This window comes from Trachypithecus francoisi, unplaced genomic scaffold (assembly GCF_009764315.1).
Source record: "Trachypithecus francoisi isolate TF-2019V2 unplaced genomic scaffold, Tfra_2.0 Lachesis_group17, whole genome shotgun sequence".
In the NCBI taxonomy this organism is placed as follows: domain Eukaryota; kingdom Metazoa; phylum Chordata; class Mammalia; order Primates; family Cercopithecidae; genus Trachypithecus; species Trachypithecus francoisi.
In genome coordinates, this window is record NW_022681462.1 from 105,543,994 (window position 1) to 105,560,446 (window position 16,453).

Genomic DNA, 16,453 nt, shown 5'->3' on the forward strand with positions numbered 1-16,453 from the left:
CATGCACCAGGAACCAGGATGCAGAGATGACTGAGGTGCATCCCTGCCCACAGGGAGCTTGCAGTCTAGAGGGGAAGACAGTGTGCACACATGACTATAACAGAGTTCTTTAGACAATGTGCTGCAGGCACCATCGGGCTGCTCTCAGACACGTTACTTCAACAGCCAATGTGGGGATCCAGTGAAAGAGGAGACCCTGCCACCGCGCAGGGCAGCTGAGGTCGCTCAGCAAGGCGGAGACAGCAGGGTGGGTGCAGGATGGCCTGGGTTAGCAGGGCATCTCTGAGAACTGATCTGGTGTTTGGAGTGGGAAGGGAGGGTGCGATATGGCTTCTGAAGGAGGTTTCTAGCTTGGAAGACTAAACGACGTAGGAAACTCAAAAGGAGATGAACACTGGTGAGGATGATTCCGTGTCTATCAGCATTGACTGAGGGGCTGTGGGAGTGGACGTTGGTGATAATGATTCCATGTCTATCAGCATTGGTTGAGGGACTGTGGGAGTGGACGCTGTGGGAGTGGACTGTGGGAGTGGACCACCGTGGGAGTGGATGCTGGTGTGGACGTTTCCATGTCTATCGGCATTGATTGAGGGGCTGTGGGAGTGGGTGTTGGTGTGGACGATTCCGTGTCTTATCAGCATTGACTGAGGGGCTGTGGGAGTGGATGTTGGTGTGGATGATTCCATGTCTATCAGCACTGATTGAGGGACTGTGGGAGTGGACTGTGTGGACTGTGGGAGTGGATGCTGTGGGAGTGGACTGTGGGAGTGGACCACTGTGGGAGTGGACGCTGGTGTGGACGTTTCCATGTCTATTGGCCTTGATTGAGGGGCTGTGGGAGTGGATGTTGGTGTGGACGATTCCGTGTCTATCAGCATTGACTGAGGGGCTGTGAGAGTGGATGTTGGTGTGGATGATTCCATGTCTATCAGCACTGATTGAGGGACTGTGGGAGTGGACTGTGTGGACTCTGTGGGAGTGGACTGTGGGAGTGGACGATGTGGGAGTGGACTGTGGGAGTGGACCACTGTGGGAGTGGACGCTGGTGTGGACGATTCCATATCTATCAGCCTTGATTGAGGGGCTGTGGGAGTGGACATTGGTGATAATGATTCCATGTCTATTGGCATTGATTGAGGAGCTGCGGGAGTGGATGTTGGTGTGGATGATTCCGTGTCTATCAGCATTGACTGAAGGGTTGTGGGAGTGGACATTGGTCGTAATGATTCCATGTCTGTGGGATTGATTGAGGGGCTGTGGGAGTGGACATTGGTGATAATGATTCCATGTCTGTGGGATTGATTGAGGGGCTGTGGGAGTGGACATTGGTGATAATGATTCCATGGCTGTGGGCATTGATTGAGGGGCTGTGGGAGTGGACATTGGTCATAATGATTCCATGGCTGTGGGCATTGATTGAGGGGCTGTGGGAGTGGCAGTCTGTGGGTGGAAATGGCATCTGAGTGTCTAGAGGGAGGATGTGAGCCATGGCCTGGAGACTGCAGCTTCTCTCTGTCACCCACAGTCTGTATTTCAGGGCCTTTTCAGGATAGTGAGAGTAAGAATTCTTCTCAAGTTCAAAGCCCGTCCCTACGACTTTGTTCCATGGGAAATGTGCCTGGTAGCCCCCATCATTTATGGAGAAAGAGACTTTCTTTGCATGAAGTTTGCATTGTAGACTAGAAAAAGAGAAAACACTCTTTATTTGATTGTTCTTTTTATTGTTGTTGTTCACTAACTACAGTGATGCTTGGGGAGGGGAAAGTTTGTCTGTGTAAATGATCCTCCACGAAGGAGGCGGATTTCACAGCAGGAGGCCGATTCTTTGAGAGGGGACTTCAGAGATATTTGAATAACAGGAACTGTGTTGAGAGGAAGACTGGAAAGCTCTGTCATCAAAGCGAATCTGGAAATTGATCAAGGCACTGCCAGCTGTGGGTTGGCGAAGAGAAGACAACTGTGAGGCTGGCAGGATTCAGGCCCCTTTGTTCTCACGATGGACACAATCTCACGGAGAAGGAGTGATTACGGAGTCATCACTTGGGGAGTGAGTTTGGAGTAATCACTATCAATGAGGTACAGTTTTGAAGGTAAAACTAGACAAAAAGCTCACAGTTCTTGAACTCATAACTTACATTTGTTAAGAAGTCCCAGATTAGGATTTCCCAGAGTTTCTTCATATGTGAGGTTTTTTCTGTTGTGAAGTGTAGCTCACTGTCATCTTGAAAGCGCTGTGGGCATCGCCTGACAGGGAGCTCCAGGTTTGTTTTTGGTGCTGTTACTGGTCCCTTCATTTTCTCACTTTCTTAGGAATTCAACTCGTCCAACTTCTGTGTTGAGGCAGAAATTCCTTCAACATTGTCTCAAGGAACTTAGCCCAGGCGCTTCCTGGACACTCTTGATGAGGCACTGCTATCTCCCGAGTGTGGCAGTCAGGAGCGCAGGCTTGAAAGACCTTTGCGTTTGACCTTGAATGTAGCTTTGCCTCTTTGAGCCAGAAAGTGAAGTCTCAATTTCCTCATCTGTAACATGGGGGTAATAATGATGAAATGAAATTAATTTAATCGATGCATGTAAAGTTCTTTATACTATGCCTGGTATATAACAGACACTCCGAGAAACGCACTGTCTTTCTTGTTCCCCCACCTCCACCTCCGGTCTATCAGCCTGCTTGTGCACAGGGCGTGCTATCTGAAAGACAGTCCTACACCTGAATCTTGATGGCCTGACCTTGTCAAAGGAAGTTTATAAAAGAGAGACGAAGAGGGAAGCGAAGACATCTGCTGCTACCACATGAGATGTGAATGTGCCTGTGCGTGTGCAAATGTGCATGTGTGTGGCACCGTATGTGGTGTGTATGAGTGAATTCATGTGTGTGTAATTTTGACATTTTCATGGGCTTCTCAGTGAGCAGGGACCAGTTTCTCACCATCTTCCTCATTTCAGCTGATGGTGTGAACTTGGCTCTCCTGTGGGGCTCTTTCTGACCCTATGGGATGTTTGGGGTCCATGACCTCAGCCCCTGTGTGCTGAGCGGCTGCCTGTCCTCTGAGGGGATGCGAGGTTGCTCCGCTCACACTGGAGAGGTGGTGCCAAGCAGGCATCTTCAGGACGCCCAAGGAAAGTGTGGAGTCCATCTCACAAGTTGGGATCCTGCAGTTCTCCCAGATCTGGGTGCACGTAGGATGAATGCGTGGAGCCGACTCCAGGCGTGGCCACACTGGGGGAAGCGTGAGGGAGTGCAGGAGGCTGGTGTCTCTCGGCTGTTCACAGTTGATGGCGTACGTTTGCGAATGTGTGCCAATGTGTGTTTGCATGTGTGTGAATGTGCATGTGTGTGGCATGATGTGTGCCATGTGTGAGCGAATTCGTGCATGTGATTATGTGCATGTGTGAATTCATGTGTGTGAACGAGCATGTGTATTGTGAATATATATGTGTGAATGTGTGTGCCTGTGTGTGTGTGGCACAGTATGTGGTATGAGTGAATTCATGTGTAACTGTGAGAGTGTCTGTGTGTGTGAATGTGTGCACATGTGTAGATGTGTGTGTAACTGTGTGTGACTGTGAATGTACGTGTGTGTTAATGTGGCTGTGTGTGCACGGGTATGACTGTGTCTACATGCATGTGTGTGAATGTGTGTGTGACTGTGAGAGTGTGCGTGTGAACGTTCCTGTGTGTGCATGTGTGTGACTGTGTGACTGTGAGGGGGCATGTATGAATGTGTGACTGTGTCTGTGTATGTATGAGTGTGAATATGCATGTGTGTGAATGTGCTTATGTGTTACTGTGTTACTGTGTATGACCCTGTGAATGTGTTGTGTGCATGTGTGTAGATGTGTGTGTGGCTGTGTGTGACTGTGTGAATGTACGTGTGTGTTAATGTGGCTGTGTGCATGTGTATGTGTCTGTGTGCATGTGTGTGACTGTGTGTGGCTGTGTGTGAATGTGTGTGTGCGTGTGTGACTGTGTGTGACTGTGTGTGTGAATATGTGTCTGTGTGTGACTGTGAGTGTGTGAATGTGCATCTGTGTGAATGTGTGTGGCTGTGAGAGTGTGTGCCTGTGTGTGACTCTATGTGCATGTGTGTGAATTGTGTGGCTGTGTGTGACTGTGAAAGTGCATGTGTGAATGTGTGTGGCTGTGTGTGACTGTGATTGTGAATGTGCGCATGTGTGTGACTGAGTGTGTGCATGTGTGTGAATGTGTGTGACTGTGAGAGTGCATGTGTGAATGTGTGTGTGAATGTGCAGGTGTGTGAATGTGTGTGTGGCTGTGTATGACTGTGATTGTGAATGTGTGCATGTGTGTGACTGTGAATGTGTGTGTGAATGTGCAGGTGTGTGAATGTGTGTGTGGCTGTGATTGTGTGTGAATGTGTGCATGTGTGTGACTGAGAGTGTGTGCATGTGTGTGAATGTGTGTGACTGTGAGAGTGCATGTGTGAATGTGTGTGTGAATGTGCAGGTGTGTGAATGTGTGTGTGGCTGTGATTGTGTGTGAATGTGTGCATGTGTGTGACTGTGAGAGTGTGTGCATGTGTGTGAATGTGTGTGACTGTGAGCGTGCATGTGTGAATGTGTGTGTGAATGTGCAGGTGTGTGAATGTGTGTGTGGCTGTGATTGTGTGTGAATGTGTGAATGTATGTGACTGTGAGCGTGCATGTGTGAATGTGTATGTGTGTGCATGTGTAGGGGGTGTCATGGACAGGGGATTCTTTCTGCTCAGCCTCAGGGTATTAGATTTGGACTTTGGGTCTCATCTTCAAATGAAGGTCTCTCTCCTGCACGCTGGTCCTCTCTTCCCTCTGTCCTGCGGGTGTGGCTCCTGCCCTTGGCATTTGCACAACACCCACTCTTTCTATTGATTTTAGGTTCCCCATGAAAGTCATTCACCCTCTCCTAGGAAAGAACCGAGTTTTCAAAAGGTCACACACGTGTATGTCAGTCTGAGCCGCTCTGGGTCAGTCATCAAGGAGAATTGAATAATATGAGATCAAGCTGCAGGAGGGGTACCAAGGACCTGGAACCCACATTTTATTTTAACATTATAATTTGGTGTCATATTTAAAATGCTAGTTCTCAGGGAATGATGCATTTTTATTTTTCAAGTCTTAATAAAGACACAAAAACAGAAAAAAAAGAAGCATAACTTGTAGCTTGTGTTTGTTCGGTAAAATATCCTGATTTAGTTCATAAGAAATATTCATGGTAAAAGCAAAGGAAAAAGCCCCCAGTGAATATTAATGGATATTTGCATGCATAGCAACTAAACCTTTATCCTCAGATCTATCTCAAAATGGGTGGGAGCCACGGGGAGAGGACAGGAAGACAAAAGATGAGGAATAAAGCTGATTGCATTATCTGGACAAAATTCAATCAATTTGCAGCTTCAATACTGGCTGCTACATTCAGATTACTGCTGTTAAAAAATAGCCTTGGCCGGGCACAGTGACTCATGCCTCTAATCTCAGCACTTTGGGAGGCCAAGGCGAGTGGATCACGAGGTCAGGAGATCGAGACCATCCCAGCCAACATGGTGAAGCCCCGTCTCTACTAAGAATACAAAAATTAGCCTGGTGTGGTGGTGTGTGCCTGTAGTCCCACCTACTTGGGAGGCTGAGGCAGAAGAATTGCTTGAACCTGGGAGTCGGAGGTAGCAGTGAGCCAAGATTGCGCCACTGCACTCCAGCCTGGCAGCAGGGTGAGACTCTGTCTCAAAACAATAACAACAGCAACAACAACAACAAACCCAGCCTTATGGGGATATAATTTACATGCCATAAAAGTCACCTGTTTTAAGTGTATAGTTCAATGAACTTTAGGCTGTTTAAAGAGGGTACAACCATCACCACCGTCTAATTTTAGGACCTGCAGTCACCCTGTGATGACACCTCATTCTGACACCCAGTCCTAGCTAATTATTATTATATTTGTGACAGAATCTCCCTCTGTCACCCAGGCTGGAGTGCAGTGGATTAATCATGGTTCACTGCAGCCTCAACCTCACTGGGCTCAGGTGATCCTCCTGCCTCAGCCCCCCAGTAACTGGGACCATAGGCAGGCGTACGCCACCACGCCCAGCTAATTTTTGTATATTTTTGTAGATGTGAGGTTGCCCAGGCTGGTTTCAAACTCCTGTACTCAAGTGATCCTTCTGCCTTGGCCTCCCCAAAGTGCTTGGATTACAGGTGTGAACCACAGCACCTAGCTCTTAGGTAATTACTTTTAGTCTCTTGCTATTTGTTTTTTTTTTTTTTTTTTGACACTTGATATAAATTAAATGACCCACTATGTCTTCTTTTGTGTCTGCTTCTTTCAGATAATGCAATGTTTTCAAGGTTTATCCATGTGGTAGTGGATACCAGCGTTTTCTTCTTTCTTATTGTCAATTAATGTTCCGTTTGATGGATATACCACATCCTGTTCACCACATCACCATTTGATGGCCATTTGGATTGTTTTCACTTTTTGGCTGTTGTGAATAATGCTGCTATGGACATTTGTGTGTGAGTGTCTGCCTGGACATACACTTTCATTTCTCTTGAGCACATACCTAGGAGCGGAACTTCTGAGTCACCCAGTAACTCTAGGCTGAAAATCTTTTTGATCCAGCAATTCCACTACTGGGTATCTACCCAGAGGAAAAGAAGTCATTATACGAAAAAGGTACTTGAACACACATGTTTACAGCAGCACAATTCGCAATTGCAAAATAGTGGAACCAGCCCAAATGCCCATCAATCAATGAATGGATAAAGAAACTGTGTATGTATGTATATATACATATATATACATACATACATAGTTTCTTTATATATATACATACATACATATATATACACATACGTGTGTGTGTGTGTGTGTGATGGAATACTACTCAGCCATAAAAAGGAATGAATTAATGGCATTTGCAGTGACCTGGATGAGACTGGAGACTATTATTCTAAGTGAAGTAACTCAGGAATGGAAAACCAAACATTGTATGTTCTCACTCATAAGTGGGAGTTAAGCTATGAGGATGCAAAGGCATAACAAGGATACGATGGACTTAGGGTACTTGCAGGGGAGATGGTGGGATGGGGATGAGGGATAAAAGACTGCAAACTAGGTTCAATATATACTGCTCCGGTGATGGATGCACCAAAATCTCACAAATCACCACCAAAGAACTTACTCAACTGGGCACGGTGGCTCAAGCCTGTAATCCTAGCACTTTGGGAGGCAGAGGCGGGCAGATCACCTGATATCAGGAGTTCAAGACCAGCTTGGCAAACATGGTGAAACCCCATCTCTACTAAAACTACAAAAATAGCTGGGCATGGTGGCAGGTGCCTGTAATCCCAGGTACCCAGGAGGCTGAGACAGGAGAATCACATGAACCTGGGAGGTAGAGGTTACGGTGAGCCGAGATCATGCTACTGAACTCCACAAGCACTAGTGTGCTTGTTGGCCTTGGTGACGATGTCGAGTGTCTTCTCATGTGCTTGTTGACCATTGGTGACGATGTCGAGCATCTTCTTGTGCACTTGTTGGCCGTAGGTGACAATGTCGAGCCCCTTCTCGTGTGCTTGCTGGCCATCCGTGATGATGTGGAGCCCTTCTCATGTGCTTGTTGACCATTGGTGATGATGTCAAGCACCTTCTCTTGTGCTTGTTGGCCATCAGTGATGATGTCGAGTGTCTTCTCGTGCGCTTGTTGGCCATCAGTGATGATGTCAAGCCCCTTCTCGTGTGCCTGTTGGCCATCGGTGATGATGTTGAGCACCTTCTCGTGCGCTTGTTCACCATCAGTGATGATGTCAAGTGCCTTCTCATGCGCTTGTTGGCCATCGGTGATGATGTCGAGCATCTTCTCATGCGCTTGTCGGCCATCAGAGATGATGTCAAGCCCCTTCTTGTGTGCTTCTTGGCCATCGGAGATGATGTCAAGCCCCTTCTCGTGTGCTTGTTGGCTGTTGGTGATGATGTTGAGCGTCTTCTTGTGTGCTTGTTGGCCATCGGAGATGATGTCAAGCTCCTTCTCGTGTACTTGTTGGCCATCGGAGATGATGTCAGGCCCCTTCCCGTGTGCTTGTTGGCCATCGGTGATGATGTTGAGCATCTTCTCGTGTGCTTCTTGGCCATTGGTGATGATGTCGAGCCCCTTCTCGTGTGCTTGTAGGCCACTGGTGATGGTGTCGAGCGTTGGCCATCGGTGACGATGTCGAGCCCCTTCTCGTGTGCATGTTGGCCATCAGTGATGACATTGAGCACCTTCTCACGTGCTTATCAGCCATCAGTGATGATGTCGAGTGTCAGCCATTGCTGATGATGTCGAGCCCCTTCTTGTGTGCTTGTTGGCCATCGGTGATGATGTTGAGCATCTTCTCATGTGCTTGTTGGCTGTCGGTGATGAGTCGAGCTTCTTCTCATGTGCTTGTTAGTCTTGGTGACGATGTTGAGCATCTTCTTGTGCGCTTGTTGGCCGTTGATGATGATGTCAAGCGACTTCTCGTGTGCTTGTTGGCCATTGGTGACGATGTCAAGCATCTTCTCATGTGCTTGTTGGTCTCGGTGATGATGTCGAGCATCTTCTTGTGCATTTGTTGGCCATTGATGACGATGTCGAGCGTCTTCTCGTGTGCTTCTTGGCCTCAGTGATGACGTCGAGCATCTTCTCGTGTGCTTGTTGGCCATTGATGATGATGTCGAGCGTCTTCTCGTGAGCTTGTTGGCCATTGGTGACAATGTCAAGCGTTTTCTTGTGCACTTGTTGGCTCTCGGTGATGATGTCAAGCCCCTCCTCGTGCGCTTGTTGGCCACCGGTGATGATGTCGAGCACCTTCTCATGTGCTTGTTTGCCATTGGTGACGGTGTCAAGCACCTTCTCGTGTGCTTGTTGGCTTCAGTAACGATGTCGAGCGTCTTCTCATGCGCTTGTTAGCCATCAGTGACGCTGTCGAGCCCCTTCTTGTGCACTTGTTGGCCATCAGTGACGATGTCAAGCGTCTTCTCATGCACTTGTTGACCATCGGTGACGATGTCAAACATCTTCTCGTGCGCTTGTTGGCTCTCGGTGGTGATGTCGAGTGTCTTCTCATGCACTTGTTGGCCATCAGTGACGATGTCGAGCCCCTTCTCGTGTGCTTGTTGGCCATCGGTGATGATGTCGAGCACCTTCTCGTGCACTTGTTCGCCATAGGTGGCAATGTCAAGCATCTTCTCATGTGCTTATTGGCTGTCAGTGACGTTGTCGAGCCCCTTCTCGTGTGCTTGTTGGCCATCGGTGATGATGTTGAGCACCTTCTCGTGCACTTGTTGGCCATTGGTGATGATGTTGAGCATCGGCCGTTGGTGACGATGTCAAATCCCTTCTTGTGTGCTTGTTAGCCATTGGTGACGATGTCGAACCCCTTCTCGTGTGCTTGTTGGCCATTGGTGATGATGTTGAGCCCCTTCTTGTGTGCTTGTTGGCCATCGGTGACAATGTCGAGCCCCTTCTCGTGTGCTTGTTGGTTATCGGTGATGATGTCGAGCATTGGCCATTGGTGATGATGTCGAGCCCCTTCTCTTGTGCTTGTTGGCCATTGGTGACGATGTTGAGCCCCTTCTTGTGCACTTGTTGGCCATCAGTGATGGTGTTGAGCATCTTCTCGTGTGCTTGTTGGCTGTCAGTGATGATGTTGAGTGTCTTCTCATGTGCTTGTTGGCCATCGGTGATGATGTCGAACATCTTCTCGTGCACTTGTTGGCCATCGGTGAAGATGTCAAGCATCTTCTCGTGCGCTTGTTGGCCATTGGTGACGATGTCAAGCATCTTCTTGTGTGCTTGTTGGCCATCGGCGAAGATGTCAAGCACCTTCTCGTGTGCTTGTTGGCCATCAGTGACAATGTTGAGCACCTCTTGTGTGCTTTTTGGCCGTTGGTGATGATGTTGAGTGCCTTCCTGTGTGCTTGTTGGCTGTCAGTGATGATGTCGAGCACTTTCTTGTGTGCTTCTTGGCCTTGGTGATGATGTTGAGTGTCTTCTCGTGTGCTCATTGGCTGTCAGTGATGATGTCGAGCATCTTCTCGTGTGCTTTTTGGCTATCGCTATGCCCTCCCTGATCAGGTTTTCTTTTTTAAAGTTCCGTGAACATTGCGCCCTTCATGCCCTGCTGCAGTTGCATTTTTCCATCTGGCTGTGAAGTGCGGAAGCTGCCACTATGCCTCAGTGGGCTCCTTTGTCACCAACTGCCCTGTGGCAGCTGCCAGCATGAAGGAAGCTGGCAGTGGAGTCATCCCAGCAGGGTCTCCAGCTGGCCACTGGAGCTGGCTGCAGATTGGGCACCACTGGCTTGGCTGTTACCTTCCCTCCCACCTAGGCCACTTAATGGTACTGGACAGCAACTAACAACCTACAGCTCCTGCTCAAAAAGTGACTATCCACATGGGATGCCACGTGCTTTACTTGGTAGGCTGTAAGCTAGTAGTGACTCTCACCCATTTTGTGCAGAAGGAACCTGAAGGTTGTCCAAAGTCGCTGAACAACCTGACCTCTGGTCCCACATTCTTCTCTTCATGGCAAGTCCAGAAGGCTTTCAAAGTGCATGAGGTTAAGACCACACAAACACATTTCTCCAAAGTTCTGCTTTTAAGACCTGGCTTTCTTTTTCCGGTATATATTTTTATTGTGACATAATATACACAACATACGATTTTCCATTTTGACATTTTTAAGCGTACAGTTCAGTGGCATTAAGCATGTTCATGGTGCTGTGCAACCATCAGAACTACCCATTTCCAGGGCTTTTGCATCTTGCACAATTGAAACTCTATCCCCGCTCAACACTGAGTCCTCATGCTTCCCCCTCCCCTAACCCCTGGCACCCACCCTTCCACTTTCTGTCTCTATGAATCTGCGTATCTGAGTACTGCATGTAAGTGGAATCACACAGTGTTTGTCCTTTTGGTTCTGGTTTATTTCACTTAGCATAATGTCCTCAAGTTTCATCCCTGGTGTAGCACATGTCAGATGTCCCTTCCCTTTCTGAAACTAAATAATATTCCGCCGTGTGTCTATGCCGCGTGTTGCTTATCTGTTCACCCACTGATGACACTGGGCCATTAACACCTTTTGGCTATTGTTAATATGCTGCTGTGAACATGGAGTGCAGATGTCTGAGACCCTGATTTCAGTTCTCTTTCATATATTCCCAGAAGTGGAACTGGTGATCAGAACAACACTCATGTTTGTTTTTTGAGGAGCTGCTATACTGTTTTCCATGGTGACACAGTTTCACATTCCCACCAGCAATGCAGGAAGGATCCAGACACAGCTTCCTTCTTAGATGTGGAAAGAAAAGATAGAAACGGGCCACAGCTCAGGACCTCCGGATTTCAGGATTTGCCTTTTGAGCTCAGCTCTGTGAGCTCAGGGACTCCGCAGAGAACAGTGGGACTCTGAGGGCAAGGGGACACCAGTGTGGCTGGTGAGTGTCATGGGTGCCCTCGGATAACGAAGGTTGGGTGTGTGAGAGGCAGTGGCACTACCATGCCATAACCAACGCCAGGTCGGGTCTGAGCCATCGCTTTGTGATGGGAAGTTCATTCCCTCATGGGCAATGGATGCCATTGATTGACTGCCCAACTGTTACCTCCCCACTTTCCCTTCCAAACAGACAGCAGTGCTGCTCAGGTGGACGGGATGGTAGGACCGGGTGTGCCCATTCATGGGATGATCGGCCAGGCCCTGAGGGTTCCCTGACCCTGCTTCCTCCCTGCACAGGGACAGGTGCTTCCACTCTTCCACTCCCTTCTGGGCTGGGGGACCATGTGAAGTGTGAGGGTGGGGTGTGGGTTTGCAGGGTTGAAGTGGAATCCAGGATCTGCCTGGGGCATACTCTTCACAGCCTGGGCAGGGCAGGCAAACCCTAATTTCCTGGAAAGGAGGCCCGGGTAGGGCCGCCCGGGGCTGGCAGAGTGAAGTCCTTGAGTCCTCTGCCAAGGGTGCTGTGTCTGGGCTGTGGTAGTCATCTGCATATTTAGAAGGAAAGACAGGTGAAAATATCCCTTTGTCTGCTGAGAGGGTCTGTGGTCTCTCCATTCTTCTTTGATTTAATAAGAAAGATAAACACTACACAGTGGGTGCTCCTGTGCCAGGCAGGTGCTAAGCCCCCCTAAGACGCTGCTGTATACCAGCTCACTCGTTTAATTTCAGGTTTAAACAGCTCTGCAGAATACAGGAAAGAGTAAAATATAAAAGAGTTTTATATTTTACTCTTCTCTCCAGATCAGGTAGGCACCAGAAGTCGGCTGGCGGATACCTCTGAGCACACTGGACTCATTCCCAGGGCTGCCACACAGCTGTGGGGCCCTGTGACCTTGGCACTGACCGCCCATGGAGAGGACGGTATTTAAAGAGGCTGAGTTCTTCATCTCTCTCTGCTGTTTCCTCTCTGGTTTCCCTTTTACCTTTTTGACAAGTCCCACCATACTCAGTTCCAGCATGGAACACACACTTGTGGATTGCTAATGGGTGGAAAGTTGTGTGTGCCGTGTTGTGTTGCTGACACCGAAGTCAAAAGCTCAGGACCTGGCCCCAGGTTAGGCTCACACACGCCTGGGCTGTCCCATCTCGGGGGCTCCTTGGTTGGAGCTGAAGATCTTCGGGCTCTGGTCCCCGTGGGGCTCCCTCACTGGGGAGTGTGTCCAGCCCCTGTCCTCCAGCACTGGGCCCCTGCCTCCCCAGACACGGCCCTCAGGGCAGAGGGGACCACAGACATTCTGAGGTGAACTCTCCTCCGTGTTGGAAATATGAAAAATAAAAAGGGAAGGACTTAGGGAAGAGAATGGGCATTGTTTACTTCCTCAAAATTCCATGTTAACGAGTTCCCTCTGAATTCTCTGGTTAAGCAGAGAACAGCGGTGCAGAGCATGAGCTGTGAGCCCCAAGCCGGTTCTCCTGGTAAGACTGTGCCCCACAGTGCTGGAGCTGGCCTCTCACCAAGGGCCCATCCCTCTGTTCCTTCCTATGACTGATTCTTTCATGGCGTCTAATGATGAGGCAAGGAAGCTGTCAGCTGGGAGTTTCGTCACCATTGATTGCCCCCATAAGGAGCCAGTGGGATGGACACCAGCTCCCGCCCCTTGCCCGAAACATTCCTGCAGACCCTCAGCCTGCAGCAGTGCCCCACCAAAGGCCCCCACCTACAGTTCTGCCCACACCCCCAGGCTCTCCCCAGCTCACCACCACCCAGGGTGCTTCCAGCTCTCCTTCCCCAGGGTCCTTCAAGCTCTCTCCCTCCAGGCTCCCTCCAGCTCTCCCTGTTTTAGGCTCCCTCCAGCTCTCCTCCCCCAGGGTCCCTCCAGCTCTGGCTCCCTCCCCCAGGGTCCCTCCAGCTCTGGCTCCCGCCCCCAGGGTCCCTCTAGCTGGGCTCTCTCTTGCACCCTGGGGCCTGGTGCTCTACCCCTCTCTGTCCGCTTCCTGCCTCCAGGCTGTGTCCCAGCTCTATGCACCTGACACAAACGTCTCCCCTCTTCATCTGTCTAAAGCCTACCTGTGCTTTCAAAGCACATCTCAAATATCATTTCAAATGTCAAATAACAGAGTGATCTTTTAAAAATATAAATCCGATCATGTCATTTGTGCTTAACGCCCTTAATGGTTTCTGGTTGCACAGTGACGCAAGGCCCTTCTCTGCGGTCCAGGTCCCTGCTCACCTCAGTCCTCGTCCCCCTGTCCCCTTCACCCCCGAGCTCATCCCTGCCCTAGGGACATGTCACGTGCCATAGTTTTGCAGGAATGGCTTTCCCTGGTTCTGCATGTGGCGAACTCTGTCTTAACGTCCATGTCTGTTCAAATATCACAGAATCTGCAGGAGAGCTTCTGTGTCCCGGATCTGAGGCAGCCCCTTCAGGAAAAGAGTCACAGCCCTAAAGACGTCCGCGCCCCCATTGCCGGTACCTGCGAGTCACAGCCCTAAAGACGTCCGCGCCCCCATTGCCGGTACCTGCGAGTCACAGCCCTAAAGACGTCGGCGCCCATTGCTGGTACCTGCGAGTACGTTATGCTTCGTGACAACAGGGGCTTTGCAGAGGGAATGGAGGATACAAAGTTTAAGGTTTCCTGGCTTCTCTGTGGGGGCCCAGCATGATTATAAATGTTCTTAGATGTGGAAGGGAGCGGTGGGAGGAAGAAGCAGCGTGGGTCCACGTGAGATGGGTGGACGGCCGATGCTGGCTTTGATGGTGGAGGAAGGGGCTGAGTGCTGAGGCATGGGGTTTTCACAGGAGCAGGAAGCAGCCCTTAGCTAGGGAACCTCTGCCCTGCAGCCACCGGAGCTGAATTCTGCCAACAACCCGCACAAGCTGGAAACAGACATCCCAGGGACTCTAGAAGGAAGGCAGCCGGCAGACTAGGGATCCTGGGAATGGTAGGATAACACACGCGTGTGGTTTCAGCCACTGAACATGTGGTTATGGCAGCCACAGAAAATGAATACAGCCCACATTGCTCTTTTTTTTTTTTTTTGAGACACGATTTCAGTCTGTCACCCAGGCTGAGGTGCAGTGGCACGATCACGGCTCAGTGCAGCCTAAGCCTTCTGGGCTTAAGTGATCCCCCTGCTTCAGCCTCCCAAGAAGCTGGGACTACAGGTGCGTGCTACCATGCCTAGCTAATTTTTTTTTAATGTTACTCATTGTTTATTGAAAAACAAAACCTGAAAGGCACTGGATTCAGTCATAATATGTCCAGATATTCTTCTGTTTTAAAAAAAATTTTACTTTAAGTTCTGGGATACATGTGCAGGTTTGTTACTTGGTATACATGTGCCATGGTGGTTTGCTGCACCCATCAACCCGTCATCTAGGTTTTCAGCCCAGCATGCATTAGGTATTTGTCCTGATGCTCTCCCTCCCCTTGCCTCCCACCCCGACAGGCCCCAGTGTGTGATGTTCCCCTCCCTGTGTCCATGTGTTCTCATTGTTCAACTCCCACTTATGAGTGAGAACATGAGGTGTTTGGTTTTCTGTTCCTGTGCAGGGACATGGATGAAGCTGGAAACCAGCTATTTTTTTTTAAGATGGAGTCTCTCTCTGTTGCCCAGGCTGGAGTGCAGTGGCGCGATCTCGGCTCACTGCAACCTCCGCCTCCCGGGTTCAAGTGACTCTCCTGCCTCAGCCTCCCGAGTAGCTGGGACTACAGGCATGCACCACCACACCCGGCTAATTTTTTGTATTTTTAGTAGAGATGGGGTTTCACCATGTTAGCCAGGATTGTCTCGATCTCCTGACCTCATGATCCGCCTGCCTTGACCTCCCAAAGTGCTGGGATTACAGATGTGAGCCACCTCGCCTGGCCTGAAACCAGTGAATTTTTAAATTGTTTGTAGAGATGGGGTTTCACCCTATTGCCCGGGCTGGCCATGAACTCCTGGACTCAAGCAATCTGCCTCCCTTGACCTCCCGAAGTGCTGGGATTATAGATGTGAGCCTCTGTGCCCGGCCCCCATGACTCCTTAATCAGATCAGCTGATTCTGTCATCTTCATAGCTTCTGTCATTTTCTGACCTGAGAGTGATGTTTCCCCTGACATGCTGTGGCCTGGATAAACCTTGCGGACATCATCACAGAAGCACAAATACTGTGGAATTCCACTTCCTGTGAGGTCCCTGGCATAAACTCTTAGAAACAGAAAGGAGAATGGTGGGTGCCAGGGCAGTGGGGGAAGGGGGTATCTTGTTTCATGGATCCCTAGTTTCAGATTTGCCAGGTGAAAAGCTCCAGTAGTGTGTGTAGCACCAGCCCGGCTGCACTCCACACTTAAGATCCTAAGCTGATGTTATATAGATATATTTTTCAACCAGGGAAAAGGGAGTCTTCTCTTGCATTCTCGTGTGTCTCCCAGTGTCCTCCTGGTACCCCCAACTGAAACATCAACGTTCAAGCAGGGTCTCATCTGCCTTGGTCATGTGATATGGTTTTGCTGTGTCCCCACCCAAATCTCAACCTGAATTGTATCTCCCAGAATTCCCACGTGTTGTGGGAGGGACCCGGAGGAGGTCAGTGAGTCATGGAGACTGGCCTTTCCTGTGCCATTCTCGTGATGGTGTATAAGTCTCACGAAATCTGATGGGTTTATCTGGTTTCTGCCTTTGCTTCTTCCTCATTTTTCTCTAGCTGCTGCCATGTAAGAAGTGCCTTTCGCTTCCCGCCATGATTCTGAGGCCTCCCCAGCCATGTGGAACTGTGAGTCCAATGAAACCTCTTTTTCTTCCCAGTCGCAGGTGTGTCTTTATCAGCAGCATGAAATGGACTAATACATCAAGCCAGGCCCCAGTGTGTGGAACAGAGTCACAGTGTGTGGAACAGAGTAGGTGCACACATACATATTATTTATTGTTTATTAAAATATCAATTTGTTATTTAACAAAATATATTAATTCACATATAAGTTAATATGATTTGTGAAACCTCTTTCTAACATCT